This window comes from Manacus candei, unplaced genomic scaffold (assembly GCF_025592945.1).
Source record: "Manacus candei isolate 608988 ecotype Guabito, Panama unplaced genomic scaffold, ASM2559294v1 h1tg000005l, whole genome shotgun sequence".
Taxonomy (NCBI): Eukaryota; Metazoa; Chordata; class Aves; order Passeriformes; family Pipridae; genus Manacus; species Manacus candei.
This window is the reverse complement of record NW_026138053.1, coordinates 3,895,812-3,908,580: the sequence shown is the minus strand read 5'-3', so window position 1 is coordinate 3,908,580 and position 12,769 is coordinate 3,895,812. Positions and strand designations below refer to the sequence as shown.

Below are 12,769 nucleotides of genomic sequence, written 5' to 3'. Positions count from 1 at the left end.
TAAGATGTTAGAATTCAGTCTGACTATTCAAGGTAGAAAGTTAGAGAGTCTTCGCCCATGGTTACATGTGAACTCCAATTTTTCTTCCTGGCAATGTTCCTACTGGCCAAGGATATGAGGGAAATAGCACCTTGACATTAGCTTATGTGGTCACAGTGCTGCCAGAGTGTAAACCCATCACTGCAAAGTGCTGGGGGAGAGCTTCTCTCTGAGGGCTTGCTGGCACTTGAGAGTTCATTTGCATCTGAGGCAGGCTGTGAATGTAGAGTGCAACAGAACATTTCTCCAGCAATTCTTATTCTGGAACAAGAGCATCTTATTCCTTCTTAGTTTAATATGCTTCAAAGTAGATTCTGTAATAAGACTGTCTCCAAACAGAATTCTTTAGGAAATGGTGGTTTGTTTTTTTTCTTCTTCCTAAAACAGCAACAACAAAACCTCTCAATCCTTAGAGGACTCCTGAAATTTATATCCCTCTGACTTCCTCCCTCATGCTCTTCAGATGGAAACATGTACTTTTATACCCTCCTGGAGAATTTCACTTCTTCACAAGGAGAGACATCAGTGGCTTGTGGTGGCCCTACTCATGTGAGGGAAGTTTGCACCCTGAATATTCTCTCTCCATTGCTAATTACCATCACCTTTAGGATCTGTAGTGCAGCTCCATTTTCCCAGCAAAATTTTCTCTGGAGCTGAAGTAGGGGCTTATGCCATATTCTGCTGCTTAACAGCCAGGAGCACATCTGTACTGACAGGGAGTGACCCTAATTTATTTCTGTGGAGCTTGTTCTTGCCTGGATGTCATGCACTGTAAATAAAATAACAGATCCATCTCCACTGATGAGGGGCAGAGCAGAGCTTTTGCAATTTTCTTCCTCATGTAGAGACATGGTCATTTTTTTATTCTTCTATAAGACAAAAAAATAAACCACAGGGGAAAAAAAAAGCTTTTTCCTGCTGGAGCCTAGTGCAAGTAGCAATCCAACAAGTCCCTTCCAGCACCACTGAATGTAACTTGCAGATACACAACTTTCATCTTTGATTCAAGGGGGGGAAGTTCAGATGCAGACAGTATTTTCTTGGCCATCAGGCCTTCCCTGAGGGTTAGGGTTTTGTTCAAAAAATCACTCCTTTTTTTCCTTTTTTTTTTTTTTTTTCTTTTCCCCCAGTCACCCAGAAGTAGTTCAGGTGTTGTGTACAGTCCCTTCTTCCACTGTCTGTTGAGACTGAAGCTACAGACTTTGTTGTGCAAATTGACTTCCTTGTTTCGTTTCCATTTTGACTATTCCTTGACACATTAGAACTGCTCAGGCTCTACTCCCTTGCTATCCTGTATAAAGAGGGAAATGGATAAAGATCTACTTTAGTGTCTCACATGCTTCTGTTTTGGTTCTGTGCTACTTTTAGACGTCTTTGAGGGGCAAACCCAGAGCAAGCAGGAAGCTCACACTACCTTCAGGGGACAGGGAGCCACCCCTCTGATTCTGGACCTGATGGTTGCCCATTTTAGGAGTGCTGGCTTACTGGGTGACACCAGCATTCCAAAGTGGCTGCAGACTTTGTGCCCTGCTTTGCCACTGGAGTCCTGCAGGTGCCTTTGCCTGGCTGGGAGCAGGCGACCTTCCTTGTACCTTTTCAGTTGATTTGAACAGAAGGACAGGAAAATCCTATAAAAGTGAAGCAGTATAACCTGCAAACCTAGTAAAGTGGAAATCAATGAAGCAGCCAAAAGGTGCCATTACAGCTGGCTTAGTGTAAGTTTTCAGGTATTGGGAGCAACAAAGCAATCACGTTGTTTGTCCCCACAGGGAAAGTGAGGGCAAATAGTTGTGCAGGTTCCTACCAGGACAAGCTGTCATTGTAATGATCTGGGGAATGTATGGATGTGCCATCTTCATATATGAATGGCAAAGCCACATCTTCAGTACAAGTGAACAGCTGAGGTTCAGTCCGGAGGAGTGGACACCTCAGCTCTTCTTTTGAGTGGACTAAACTAAGCTGAAGCACAGGGAAGAATTCCTTTCAGCTTGCATTCCCACTTTGTTCTGAATCCTGTACCTGTATCTTCTTGAGACCCAGATTGTTAAGGCACCACGTCACCTGTGAGGGCATCCCATATGCTCTTTCTCTGTTCCAGCAGGACATGTTCTACTTTCACGCTGGCAATGGGTTGCAGCAGGACTCTTTCTAGCTGAGTAGCCCACTTCTGATGTGGCCAATAGCAAAGGTCTACAGGTTGTTAAAGGTAAAGGCAAATTAATAGAGGTACTCCCAATATACTCTGGCAACACTCCAGAGCTGAAGGAAACTGGGAAGGATAGTTGTGAATGAGTGATGTTCTGCAGGGCCCCTCTTGCCTCTGCCTGATTCAAACCTATTGCTTCTCGGTCTCTACTTGACTGAGCAACATGTTTGCAGATGTTGGAAACCATTTTTTGAAGGCGTTTAAAAATACATATTTTTCATTTCTTTCCTAGCATTATTTATATAATGCCCTTTTCCTTTTTCACTGTATATTAGATTTTCATATGTAAATGTATTCTCCATTTCCCTCCACAGTTATTCACCTTTTGCCTTCCTGGCTTATAACACATTCTGTGCTTGGTTAATCTATCCATCTTCAGACTTTTGTAGTTCTTATTGCTACCACAGTTAATACTGTAAGACTCAGAGCACAGTGTAGCTACTGCTTGTGCTCAGTGTACCTGCAAAACAGCACTATATGGCAAGCCCCAAGGCAGGTGTTAGGAAAAACTAGTCCAGCCCTCCATTCCTAGTGCCCACCTTTGTTGAACTAAGCACACTGAAAGTCCAAAGGTTCCTGATGCCCAGAGAAAGGCACTGCTGCCAGATTGTGAAAGATTGTGCCAGGTTCTGGGCATAAAGGGAGTGCTCAAGTCCCAGGGAGATGATTCAGCAAACGACTTGAAGGGAGAAGGGTCTTCATCCTTGGCTATTCCTTGCAAGTTAGAACTAAGTCTGCTTAGTCCCCTGTGTCCATCAAAGTTTATTTTTATCACTTTTATAGCTCCACTGGGAATCTTTTCCCTGGTGCAGGCAACTTTGGAAACTTTACACTTGTGGTGCAGTCTCCTTGCTGGCCCCAGAAAGGTTTCTGACCTCCACGTGTCCAGTTGTCATGATGGGGAAGAAAGCAGTCATCTTCCAGGCTCTGGGGAGCTCAGCAACAACAACATAATGATCTAGTTTCTTTTTCCCCCCCTGCAAGACCCTTATATCTCTAAATAGAAAGCTGGAGAATGAAGTGATTTTCTGTTTCTGTTTTTTACCTTTTTGCTAGTGCTGTGTGAGTTGTTGGTGTACAGCTGAGAGTCCCCTTCAGGGCCATGGTGAAAAGTCTGATGTTTTGTGAGTTGATAAGGATAGTAGGAAACAATGCAAGGATGCCTGAGTGAATTCTGCCAGGGTACATGCCGGCTTAACTCTGGTTTGTGCATTCCAGATTTTACTCCCCTTGTGTTTATTTGCCCCCCTTTGCAATCAAGCCTCTTTTCTGTGTTGTCTCTTTTTCTTGTACATCAGGGAAGGTGGAATCTCCTGCATATTTCTGTTCAATTCTAAGGCTTAAATCTTAGCTGTATTTAAAATTAGTTAATTCTGTAAAAACTGAGGACCATAATGCAGCAAATATTTTTTGAGCTGTCTAGAGGACTCACACTCATGGGAAGGACAGACTCTGAATAATAATGACCAAGCACATCATATTCTGAAGCAACATCTTGAGGATGATTCTGATAAATCCCAAGTAATTCATTAATAAAGCGAGATCATCTGATCCTTGCAGTGTTTCTCTAGGAACCCTTTTGTTTTTTTCCCAGGAGGAAAAGAGGCATCATCCAGGGGGTATTGGTAGCCTCATTTTGATGCAAAGAGAACTCCAAACTCCTTACAGCATATTAAGGAAATTAAAGAAAACAAAGCCAACCAACAAAGCCACCCACTCAGTCTGTGTTGCACACTGAATTTAGGAACCCTTTGGGCAATCCTGCAGCAGCAGCTGTGTGCTCCTGCCAATACCTCCTCTCTTTGTCAACCTGACAGGTTCTTTCAAGTGAATTCCACAGGTCTTTGCTGGTGCACCAGTTCTACTGGAGAACTGTACAACTGCCCTCTGGGCCTGGGGAGATTAGTTTGTAGCTAAGCAAACTACTCAGCCATCAGAGTAGTCAAGTGGCTGAGATATGGGCTCATCACTACAGAGGTCAGGAAGCAGTCCATTTCCCTCTATTCAGGTTTGCACTTTTTGCCAGACAAATCCAGCCTTGGCCTCATTCTGCTCCCTTACATTGATCTGGTTTTTTGAAGCCAGTGGGTCTCCCATTGCTGCAATGAAAGGAGAGCTGGGTACCGTGAAAGAGTGGGAGGGATTAACCCAAAGTACCACCTGGACTCAGTGCTGGTGGAGAGAGCCTATGGGTCCCATGCACTTGATTTCGTTTGGGAGAAAAAAAAACAACCAGCAGAACTGAGAGTACTTAAGCCTGCATTTCTGTACTGACTAGCAATACTGATTGTCTCTGTTACCAGAAGTCTTGCCATCTTGACCTCTACAGGGCTGATTTTTAGGAAGTGCTTATCTTAGGGCAGAGTGGGGTGGGAATGGACTGTCGGTGGCACAGATCTCCTCTAGTGACAGCTGTGTAGGAACAGAAAAGTTTCAGAATTTTACTCAACACCTAGTAAACCCATTTTTGTGGCCACTTGCCACATTTCCAAGTGCAGTAGGCTCCAATGAGCTTTCATGAGTTTGTTTGGAAAACCCATCTGCTGGTTTTGGCCCCAGTGAAGCCAGTTTTGCTGCCCTGCAAATCTGGCCATTGCTATCTCAAGTTGAACACACTAAAATAGCAGACTCTGGTAGCAACTTGCCAAAAATCAGCAGTGCTAGAAACCAAGATCAGGCATTCTGGCTTCTGGTCCCACATCCTAGTCACTGGAATTGCCAACTTTAATTATGTTTTACTGGCAATGTATATCTGTATCTTTTCAGTGCTGAATTGGGATGTTGTGCTCCAGCCCAGCACCAGCAGTTGCATTTTCTTCAAAGCAGATGTGAGTCCTTTTATGAGGAAAGAGCTACAGCGCATAAAAATACATAGGAAATCCCAAACACTCATCACTTAGCAACTTTTTGCACTGAACTGATTGCACTTCTAGACTACTGATTTGTGGCTGACTCTATTCCAGTCACATCCATTTTGCTACAGTCTCCCTGCTTGAAATGAATCTGGAACATTATGGTCTGGAACATTATGGGGTTTTGAGGCATCGTTTGCACGGTCTTAAGACATCTAACAAAAAGAGTAGGATATTGCACATGAAGGGCAGTGGTATAAGTGTCCCTCCTTTATGTGGAATATCTATAATAAATTTGCAGGGCTTCCATCCCAGCCAGTCCTGTCCCATCAGTAGATGCATTAAAATGGAAAAGGAAGTCTGCCTAGTTCTAGCCTGGAGTCCTGCCTAGTCTACATCATATGGTCCACCAGTAGTTCTAGAATGGTTTACTGTGGCAAAGTGTTCCCAAATCTTCACTGAAATTGCAATCTTAGTTGATGTCACGTGTCATCTGGGGCTGTAACTCCAGAAATGTCTCCTGTATCCGTACAACAGTGTAAGAAGGAATTTTATAATTTTATAACTCTGGAAAGCAGTTAAAATGTTTGGATACCAGAATGGTCAGTCTTGTTTTACTGTAGAGCTGTGATGCAGTAACACAACTGGTACTCACTGTCCTCACAACCTGTGACCTGCTGATCTGTTTAGAGAGACCTGCCACACACTCATGGTCCTCCATCAGTGACTTTGTTCCACTCAGGACATTACATGCAAAGGAGTATTTCTGGGAAACCTGGAGGGGTGCAGTATGAGTTTCCCTCTCATACTGACAGAACCCATCTGAGAGGTTCTTGACTGCTGTTCCCGCTGCTTGCTTCCTTCAGGTGGATTTGTGTTTCAGCCACACCAAATGCCAGATTAATTTTTTGTGGAACTCTATGCTAACTGGAGGAGGGAGGGAGGGGGAGGTCAGGAACAATAGTTTTTAAAATGTTCTTAAAATCAATTACTGTCTGTGCTTACCGTGCACATTAAAATTGGAATTAAAATCCACCGTGCCTTGCTCTGCCATTTGAAGTATTTGTTGCCAGTCATTATCAATTCCTTTGCAAGCAGCCCCTCTAGCAGAAGCATGGTTTTCTCTGGAGTTGACATTAGCACTGTTCCACTGGGCTGGCAAAATGCAGTGAGCTAGTGTGTTCCCTGGGAGACTGGCTGTTTTCCATTTATTTCACTGCTCTGGAAACAGGCCTATCTGTAATGGCCTAACATATCTTAAACCAGGAAAATTACTAATTCAAGTCAGTGAGCATATTTTCATTTTAAAAGAGTAACAAATTAAATAAACTCCCTGCATTTTGCATTTGAGACCTCAGTGTTTCATCTGCTGTAATCTAATTCACCCATTCATTTCCTGCACATTCATTTTATCCCATTATTTGAGATTTCCTTGGCTTTTAATCCTGTGTTTTGAAGAGACCTAGAGTTACAGCAGAGAATAGATGAGAGACTAAACGGTAAATAAAAGAACAAACATGCCTTGATACAGCTTGATGTGTTTCTAATCAATCTGCTTATTGCAGCTGGATCCTTAAGTTAGGTGTGCAACTTTTCTGTTTCAAGTTGATTAAAACTTCTTTAAAAATAGGTGAAATGGGGCCATGTGTATAATCCACCAGGTACTAACTGTTGTGTTTTTTTTTTTCTTCAATAACAGTGATGGTTGCAGATTTAAAAAAAAAACCCTAAAGATTTTTTGGGGTGCTCTTAACCAACCAAACTCAAGCAACGAGATCTTGCTTAGCAGTGAAATATTTGTGTCTATTTGGGGACAAATCACTCTGTGATCAAAAGGGCTGATTGATTCCAGGAGAATCAGTCAGCCCTTCTCTTTCTGTGCGCTTCAGAAGAAAGGTAACCAGGGATGTTTCTGGTTCACATACTGCATCCTTCCTAGTGCTGTCTCATCTGCCTTGGCTGGCTCTGGTGTATTTTGTCATGGGCAATTGTTTGGCTGTTGTCTCTCTTGAGAGCTTCCCGTCCCTGGGAACCACTGGGGAAATTGTCAACTTCTCTGCATTTTCAAAGAACTTGGTTGCTTTTCATCATGTGGCACCTGGAGGCCTGTGCAGGTCCCCTCTGAACCTGTCCTGGGGGAAGTTTAGATGAAGTCTGAACATCAGCACAGAGGAAACAGGAGGAGCAGAGGCTGACCTGAAAAGTGGGGTCTGATAAATGCTCACAAAGGTTTTGTGTGAGGTGCTGCATCCCTCTGAGTGCAAACACCCTCACACTCATTTCCTTTGCACTTGGGTGTGCTGAGGATGGCCACAGAGGGGTTCATGGAAAACAGACAGTGTTCTGGATCTTTCCTCTCTCACTTTATTGCAGAAACTGCTCAGAGAGAAGCATATGCTTGGACATATATATCAGGTTTGGCATCTGGAAACCAGTGACATAAGTCAGGCACCAAATTTTCCTTCATCTAACACCGCCTGCTTAGTTATGCAGTGCTTCTTCACCACCCATATTACTTTTTATAATTTTGATTAAATAAACCTTTGTTTTGCCATGGATTCCAAAGGGACCTTTGAAAAGAAAGATAAAGTAACCAATTAATAAAGCATTCAAAAATCTATAAATTCTTTTGTATCGATGTTAGCATCAGTGTGTGCACTCTTATGTCCCCCTTCCCCCGCCCAAGAAATGTGTTTCTAAAAAAGCGTAAAAAAAACCCCAAAACTACAAACAAAACTGATTTTAGTTTGTCAGTCTGTTTTTACACATTAGGAGAAGGAGCAGCACTTTAAAAAGGGGCAGAGTCAGCATCTGCAATGATCTTGTGCTGATGGATCACTCTATGCGATGATCTTTTTAGGGATAATTTTGGTGACAGCAAGATGTTAAATCATGTCAATAACCCCACTGTGAGTCAGCTCTGGTCATTTATCACCATTCCTATGCTTTCATATTTTCCTTGCTGTTATGCTGAATGTTGTAAACACTTCAGGTTAAGATGTTACTGGACCATTTCTGTCTGTTGACCTCTGCTGAAGGGACAGATGCACCTTCTCTGGAGACCACTCTGGCACAGCATTGCTGTGACCTGTGCTGAGCAGGGTTCAGTGTGACTGTGACACCTTTCCCACCATTCTGGGATGGAGAGGAGTGTCTATTTGCCTTTTTCTTGTTTTGTTTTGTTGTTTTGGATGTGTGGGTTTCTTTTTTCCTGCAGTCCCACAAAAGAGGGCAAAGGCTGAACAGACAAGGGTCTCATTGCTGAACAAGAGTTCCTTCACAGGCAAATGGTGGCACAGCAATGCCTTGCTGTTGCTTACTGTGTGTGCTTTACTTGTTCTTTGGAGATAGAATATTGTAGCTGCTTGGTCCTAGCATCTCATGTTTTTCTCACCATCACATGAAGAAAACCTCTCCAAAAAACCCGACCCCATATTTTTGCTTTCTGACTCGCCACTGAAACATAGGAATTGTGTCATTCACATTCAGTTCAGTCTCTTTTAACAGTGTATTTTCAATAGTTTTATATGATCATAAGCATTCAGGACTCTCTTACATTTATTTTCCAATGAATATATCCTATTTCTGTTAGAGATTAATTGTCACATCCTCTTTAACCTGCAGGTTATGGTGAGCTGACTGCAGGATACCAGCAGCTACTCAGTGTTAGGAAATGGGTCTGAAAATATAAATCACTTCTTTCTTGGCATATACTAGATACAGTCCAGGATACGTTTGCATTAGCAGTTGCCATATTGCATTAGGATCTGTGCTGATTAGATTTTCAGTAATAGGAGCAGGCCAAATGTATTATATAGTTATACAATTAAATATATTGTCAGACTGAGGGTGAAAGGATGGAGTAATGGAAAAAACAGGGGATAAGACAGGCTTTGCTTTGGAAGGAGCAAATGTGGAGAGGTCATGTTAGAGCCACAGGAAGTTTAAACAGAGTTTAAGGGGGCTGATTGAGGAAATATCTTGACAGAACAGTGGAAATGACGTGTTATGGAAGAGTGAATGATTAACTTGCCTGTGAAGAACCAGTAGATAATTTGAGCTGGATTGGGGTGAGCAGAGAGATGCCCCAGGATATAGTGTTGGGGCAGATGAGAGGTGCTGAGCTGAAGAAGGCAAGAAAAATTTGATAAAGTGCATTTAGCCTTGAGAAAGAATAATGGTAGAGAAGTGACTCGAAGTGGAAGAAATTTGGTCCATATTTAGTGTGGTTGCAGTGAATCTGTGTTTACCAAGAAAGACTTAAAAAACTGCTAGCATTTTTTAAGCCATTGTGGCTGTGTATCTAATACTTGCAGCTGACAGTTTTGTTTTGCCTTTTCCTTGGTTTCACTTCTTTCTTTCCATTCCCTCATAACTGTGAAAAGCTCCTTGAAGTTAATGTAAAGACTTTGGTTGATTTCTAGTGGACTATGAATAAGCCTCTTCTTATGTCATGGCTGAATGCTGATTTCTGAGTTGTTCTGGTTCCAGGCAGCATCTATAATTGCATGTTATTATTTGAAAAATAAAGATTTTAATTGCTTTCCAGAAAGCTTGATAGGAAAATAATCTATATTGTTTTGCTTCTTTTAACTGGAGAACTTTTCCACGCCATAATATGCCTAAGTAGGTCCATTCCATCATGTTCTCCATTTTATTTTCAAGTCACTTGAAGAGTTAATACTTCATTATTGGGCTATTTTCCTTGATCTCCAGCCACAGGGATTTGTTTTTTTAAATAATGCTTGTCTTATTTTTCATAGCTGATGTGACTGATTCAGATTGGATTATTTCCTTTGACCCAAACTGGGGCCGCAGTTCGAAGATGCATCCAATCTGTGGGCAGCCCTTTTTTCTTTAATAGCAGACTAATTGGCAGACCAATTAATCTGCTCATCTGTGAAAAGAAAATTTATAGCAATAAGTAGTTCTATTTCCAGAAGTCATTCTCCAAAGTAACATTACAGTGGCCTTGTTTACTTCATGCCCTGCAACACGATCCAGTGCTTCAACAGTAGCACAGGTCAATTAGTGGACAAATTAAGCAATTATTAGCCACTAACAAGGGTGACTGGCATCATTACCCTTCCTGTTTACCAGCAAACTGTTATTTTAATACAAAGATCAACAAATAAATTAGGGCATCTGTTGTATTGCCGTGTCTGCCTTGAAGTAAATGATATTAAATGGGCTTTGGTTGCTGCCAAATTCTTAACCCTGGCCTAATGAGATACACTGATATGTCTCTTGCTGATTACAGAAGCTGTAAAATTTAGTTTGTATTGATTTATTAACTGAAGGACCAAGTTCTCTGCGATGGTATTTTTTTTTAATAGTCTGCTATCCATCTTTTCATTTTAAATGTTATTGATCAAGACTATTTCAGAGGGTCTAGAACTATTGGGTTCCTCTGGAAGACAAAGTTATTTGCTAATTGTATTGATTACTTGGATGCTTACAATAATTTTCTGGTGAGGTTTGTGTATGTAAATGTTTACTTTCATCTGATGCTTCTGTCATGTCCCTTAGAACTCCCTTTACTTCCAAGTTAAAATTCCATGAGTCAGTTATTCTTAACTCTTGCTTTGTGTTTTTATGATGGAGTAAGGTTTCTTCAGGCTTAATTAAATGTATCTTAAATAAGAAAATAAAGTAAATCTCTTTGGACTGGGTGTACCCCCAATACTTTGGCTGGAGTAACCCCAATAGCCTGTGGGACATTGGGAAATGCTGGGTCTTGTTTGACACCAAGCTCCTGGGTGCCCAAGGTCAGTCTCTTCCCAACTGACCTAACTAAGGGTGCAACAGTGATTCACACACAGCAGAGGCTCACCCACTTCCTTTATATGTAGCCTTCCTCATCATAGCATGTTCTTGGTTAGGGAAGAATAATTCGCTCTGTGAAGCTGAAAACTGTAGCTTCTGTTTGCCAAGTCGCTTTTGCCAAGCTCTGTGAGTGAGGCTGCATCAATAACAAGGGCAAAATGAGCAGAACCTGGACAAGCCTCTTCCCTGGCACAGTTACAGCCAGAGCGAAGCTCTGAGAGTTTTTGGGCTCCTGGTTGAAACGCAGTCATGTTATTCCTGAGGTATTCATGGTCCTCCCTGCTGCATGACGAACTGTAGCATGTGAATTCTTGGTGTGCTGCCAGATCACACAGCAAAACTGTTCTGCCAAAGGCCTTTGGTGAAGTGAAGATTGCGTACACGACGTGATATTTACGCTGTTTTTATTGCACTTGCCTTGAAAAGTCATACCTAACCTAGGATAAAGTTTTTTTCTGGACATAATGATTGCTGAACGGTTAACTCTTCCAAGCATTTCAGAAAACATAAATTGATGTGATGTTTGAGTATAGTTGAGTCTAGTTGCAAGCTCTTTAAAACTAAAACCAGCATAGCATCTTGAGAAACCATGGACTAAGTGTGGGGCTATTTTCCTTTAAGTACTTTGGAGCTTTCCAGGTGTGCATACTGTGGATTATGTTTCAGATGCTGCCAGAAAACAGTTAGAGCAGCAGTTTAACATAGCTAAGCTTTTCATGTTTGCACACACTTAGGAAATCTGGTTATTCAGGATCCAACTGTGTCCCTGTCGTTTCTCCATGCTCTTGCTGTTGTATAATGAACAAAAGTCACAACACCAGCCAAAAACCAGATCGATGTTCAGTTTCCTTCATTGGGAGGAGGTAATTGCAGAAACATTTCCTGAGCAATGTAATTATGTATATGCTAATTTGCCTCCAAAATTCAGGTTTAGTTTCTTCTCAAGTGAAAGACTTGGTTGCAGAAAGGGACTTTCCCTTCTTCACGAGTAGTGACTAATAGATGAAAAAATTGCTGAAGTTTAGAGTCAATTATACCTTGATCATCTCGGATGTTTCAGAAGCCTCATTTTTCTCCATGTGCCTCAGCAAATTAGAATTCATCCCAACAGCAGCATAGGTTCAGATTTGTTAGTATTTGAAACACAAAGTGGGCCTCAGGAAATAAGCTCAATGAAGGAGTTGTACAAGATGTGAGATTTTGGTCCTGTAACGTATGTTCCAACCAAGCTGTAAACAAGTGCATTTAATCTGGCATGTTACCTGGGGTTTGTTTTTATTTTTAAATATTTTGATTGAATCACAAAAAAAATCAGGTCTAAAGTCAGCCTTTCTAAAGTCAGCTAGTTAGCCCATGCCATCTCTTCTATGCTGAATTGTCGCTTGTTATATCTATTCCCTAAGGCTTTACCCTGTCCAGCCTTAAATGCTTCTGATGATGGGATTCCACTCTTACCCTGGAGAGACAATTCCACAGTCTAATAGAGCTCGCCATTAGTGAAATTTTACTGATGAGCAGCCTTAATTTTTCTCTGCTTAATTTTATCCTGTTACTAGACCGTAGTGATTGATTTATTCTGGGGAAATTCAGTAAATGGTTCCTGCTTCACAGGATGGACCTTACAATAAATAGCAAATTGTCATGACCTATCTGTGGGTGTCCTGAGATTACACAGGAACTCAATTTATCTCTACATTAATTCCCTGGAAGCTATTTCTGTCAGTACCAACTCGGTGGAGGAATAAGCAATGAATTTAACTGCCAGATTCCTGTTTCCTGCCCCAGCACCAGCCTTGGGGTGAGGCAATGTTTAGTCACTCCCTGAGCACAAGGCCAAGAGGCAGGA

General features: G+C 41.7%; 1 protein-coding gene across 2 annotated transcripts in view; it reads left to right on the top strand.

The window, feature by feature from the left end:
* Positions 1-12,769, top strand: part of LOC127476644 (BEN domain-containing protein 5-like) — a 906,516-nt gene that overhangs the window by 702,968 nt on the left and 190,779 nt on the right. The gene's annotated exons all lie outside the window — the stretch shown is intronic.